This window comes from Suricata suricatta, chromosome 16 (assembly GCF_006229205.1).
Source record: "Suricata suricatta isolate VVHF042 chromosome 16, meerkat_22Aug2017_6uvM2_HiC, whole genome shotgun sequence".
NCBI classification, from domain to species: domain Eukaryota; kingdom Metazoa; phylum Chordata; class Mammalia; order Carnivora; family Herpestidae; genus Suricata; species Suricata suricatta.
In genome coordinates, this window is record NC_043715.1 from 56,305,980 (window position 1) to 56,310,486 (window position 4,507).

General features: G+C 43.4%; 1 protein-coding gene across 1 annotated transcript in view; it reads left to right on the plus strand.

Annotated features, from left to right (window-relative positions):
* Positions 1–4,507, plus strand: part of NLRP2 (NLR family pyrin domain containing 2) — a 67,227-nt gene that overhangs the window by 44,141 nt on the left and 18,579 nt on the right. The window lies entirely within an intron of this gene.

Genomic DNA, 4,507 nt, shown 5'->3' on the forward strand with positions numbered 1-4,507 from the left:
TGCAACTGTCCCGTTTGGCATGAGGATAGAAAAGAAAGATGGGAAGTCAGAGATTGAAGCAGCAAGGAGTGGGAAGGCTCCCCGCCACCAGGATCAAAGGAGAGTCCTTGCACAGAGACCTGAGTCATGAGATGGCCCCGGACAGTTGTGAGGCTTTGTTGTGCTTGATGTGGACTCAGGTAACACCCACCGAGCTCACACAGCGTCCAGAAACGGCTTCTCACCCGGTGCCCGTGGGTAGCGTGTTCTGCCCTGTTGAGATGAAGGTACTGGTTTCAGAAAGGGTACTTGAGTGACGTGAGGCTCCATCCTCTGGCTCTTGAAGTCCTACGGTCACAGTCCGAGGTCACTGCTGACAGTCCTGTGTAGGACCCCAACATACTGATCTTACCAACTCGCCTATTCCTCATCCCTAAGTCATTCCTACAAAATCGGCATCTGAAATCCTCATGCATATCCATGGGGCCAGGATGAAATGCCCTCAGTGATTTCCTGGTGGGGGTGTCTATTTTCCACATTCCCTTCATTTTCCCTCACATTCCTCCTCTCCCCCCCCACCCCCACTTCGCAGAGAGCCATTAACTTGAGTCACCGCCAGGGAGCGTTAGGACAACAGGGTCGCAGGAACGTTTCTCCGCTCACAGATCACCAACAGTCACGGACCATATCCCTTCATCTGTATCCGGATTTTGTTTGTTCTCTCAGCCAAGGGTTTGGAGGGGGCCACATGCTAGTGTATCTGAGTCTTTCCTCTGCAGGAGAGTCCCCAAAGAGCTGCTCTGAATGAAAACAAAACTGCACGAATAACCTCCTCTATCTCATCCAAAATCCCAAACCAAAATAGTTTCTATTTTCCTGTTTGTTTGTTTTTTTAGTTTCAGAGCTTTTAGTTTAATATAAATTATTGTCAAGTTAGCTAACATACAGCGTATACAGTGTGCTCTTGACCTCGGGAGTAGATTCCCATGATTCATCGCTTACATACAATACCCAGTGCTCATCCCAACAACTGCCTTCCTCAATGTCCATCACCCATTTTTACCTCTCCCCTACACCTCCCCAGTCAACCCTGTTTGTTCTCTGTATTTAAACGTCTCTTATGGTTTCCCTCCCCCCTTCTCTGTTTGTAACTATTTTTCCCATTCCCTTCCCTCATGGTCATGGTCTTCTGTTAAGTTTTTCACGTTCCATATATGAATGAAAACACACGATCTCTATCCTTCACTGATGGGCTTACTTCACTCAGCCTCATACCCTCTGGTTCCATGCACGTTGCTGCAAATGGCAAGAGTTCATTCTTTTTGATTGCCAAATAATACTCCATTGTGTGTGTGTGTGTGTGTGTGTGTGTGTGTGTACACAAACACGCACATATATAGCCACATCTTCTTTATTCATCCATCAATGGATATTTGGGACCTTTCCGTACTTTAGCTATTGTTTTTAATATTTTAAAATTTATTTTTGAGACAGAGAGACAGAGCACAAGTGGGGGAGGGACAGAAAGAGAGGAAGATACAGAATCTGAAACAGGCTCCAGGCTCTGAGCTGTCAGCACAGAGCCTGATGCAGGGCTCGAACCCACAAACCATGAGATCATGACCTGAGCCAAAGCCAGACACTTAACCGACTGAGCCGCCCAGGTGCCCCACTTTGGCTATTGTTGATAGTGCAGCTATAAACATTGGATGCACGTGCCCCTTCAAAACTACACACCTGTATCCCTTGGATAAATACCTAGTAGTGCAATTGCTGGGTCACAGGGTAGTTCTATTTTTAATTTTTTGAGAACCTCCATTCTGTTTTCCAGAGTGGCTGCCCCAGTTTGCACACCCACCAGCGGTGCAAGAGAGATCCTCTTTCTCTGCACCCTCGCCAACATCTGCTATTGCCTGAGATGTTAATGTTAGCCATTCTGACAGGTGTGAGGTGGTATCTCAGTGTGGTTTTGATTTGTATTTCCCTGATGATAAATGAGGTTAAACATTTTTTCATGTGTTGGTTGGCCATCTGTATGTCGTCTTTGGAGAAGTGTCTCTTCATGTCATTTGCCTATTTCTTCACTGGATTGTTTTTTTTGGGTGTTGAGTTTGGTAAGTTCTTTATAGATTTTGGATACTAACCCTTTTCTGATATGTTGTTTGCAAATATCTTCTCCCATTCCATCAGTTGTCTCTTAGTTTGGATGATTGTTTCCTTCACTGTGCAAAAGCTTTTTTATTTTGATGAGATCCCAATAGTTCATTTTTGCTTTTGTTTCCCTTGCCTCTGGAGACATGTTGAGTAAAAAGTTGCTGCAGCAAAGGTCAAAGAGGTTTTTGCCTGCTTTGTTCTTGAGGATTTTGATGGCTTCTTGTATTGCATTTAGGTCTTTCATCCATTTTGAGTTTATTTTTGTGTGTGGGGTAAGAAAGTGGTCCAGGTTCACTTTTCTGCATGTCGCTGTCCACTTTTCCCAGCACCACTCGCTGGAGAGACTGTTTTTATTCCATTGGATATTTTTTCCTGCTTTGTCAATGATTAGTTACCATACGTTTATGCGTCCATCTCTGGGTTCTCTGTTCTGTTCCATTATCCGAATGTCTGTTTTTGTGCCAGGACCACAGTGTCTTAATGATTACAGCTTTGTAATACAGCTTGATGTTCAGGATTGTGATGCCTCTGGCTTTGGTTTTCTTTTTCAAGATCTCTTTGGCTATTCAGGGTCTTTTCTGGTTCCATACAAATTTTAAAATTGTTTCTTCTAACTCAGTGAAGAGTGCTGGTGTTATTTCAGTAGGTATTGCATTGAATATATAGATTGCTTTGAGTAGTATTGACATTTAACCATATTTGTTATTCCTATCCAGGAGCATGGAATATTTTCCCATTTTGTGTGTGTGTCTTCTTCAATTTTATAAGCCTTCTGTACTTTTCAGTGTGTATATTTTTCACCTCTTTGGTTAGATTTATTCCTAGGTATTTTATGGGTTTGGGTGCAACTGTAAATGGAATTGATTCACTGATTTTCTGTTGCTTCATTGTTGATGTATAGGAATGCAACTGATTTCTGTGCATTCATTTTTACATCCTGCAACTTTGCTGCATTTATGGATCAGTTCTAGCGGGTTGTTTTGTGTAGAATCTTTTGGGTTTTCCATATAGACATATCATCTGCGAAGAGTGAAAGTTTGACCTCCTCCTGGCCGATCTGGATGCCTTTTATTTCTTTGTGTTGTCTGATCACTAAGGCTAAGACTTCCAATACTATGTTGAATAATAGTGGCCAGGGTGGATCTCCCTGCCTTGTTCCTGACCATAGGGGGAAAGCTCTCAGGTTTTCGGTTTTCCCCATGGAGGATGATATTAGTGTTGGGTCTTTCCTATATGGCTTTATGATCTCGAGGTACGATCCTTCTATCCCTACTTTCTGGAGGATTTTTATCAAGAAAGGGTGCCACTGTTTGTCCAATGCCTTTTCTGCATCTATTGAGAGGATGGTGTGGTTCTTGTCCTTTCTTTTATTGATGTGATGAATCACACTGATTTTTTTGTGGATATTGAACCAGCCCTGCATTCCTGGCATAAATCCCACGTGGTTGTGGTGAATAATTTTTTAGTGTATTGTTGGATCTTGTTGGCTAGTACCTTGTGAAGGATTTTTGCATCCATGTTCATCAGGGAGATTGGTCTGTAGTTCTCCTTTTTTGTGATGTCTCTGTCTGGTTTTGGAATATAGGTAATGCTGGCTTCATAGAAAGAGTTTAGACATTTTCCCTACATTTGTATCTTTGGCTATTTTTAATTTTTTGAGGAACCTCTGCTGTTTTGTTGCTTTTTCACCTTGGTTTGGTTAAAACCAGTGATGGTGCCCAGTGTTAAATGGCACTTCATTAACCACAGCACAGCTAGTTGGTTCTGGCAGCTTCCATCTGAGAAAAGGCAGCATGAATGTCTTTAGGTTTAATTATGACCATTCTGGTCTGTAATGCAACTCCTCTTTTCATGAGAGTTCCTTTCAGATGCTTTTTGCCACTTTGCCTTCTGGGCTGCCCGTCACAGCAGCCCCATAGCATTGCTGGTTTGTGACTCTCAGGATGGTTACGTCACAAGACGCCTTCTGATCAAATCACTTCCTCTACTTAGTGGCTTGATTATCTTATCTTGATAAGAGAGTTGCTGACATGGATCCTACACAGCCCTCTGATCCTCCCTCAGCCTCCAGAGCATATAGACCATGCGTTTTGAAAAGTCACAGACTGGGGGCACCTGAGTGGCTGAGTCAGTTGAGCATCCGACTTTGGTTCAGGTCATGATCTCACAGTTCATGAATTCAAACCCTAAGAGAGAGAGGGAGAGATAATGTGAACAGGTGTGGGACAGAGAGAGAGGAAGACCCAGAATCTAAAGCAGGTCCAGGCTCTGAGCTGTCAGCATAGAACCTGATTTAGGGCGAGCCATGAGTTCAGGCCCTAAATCAGGTTCTATGCTGACAGCTCAGAGCCTGGACCTGCTTTAGATTCTGGGT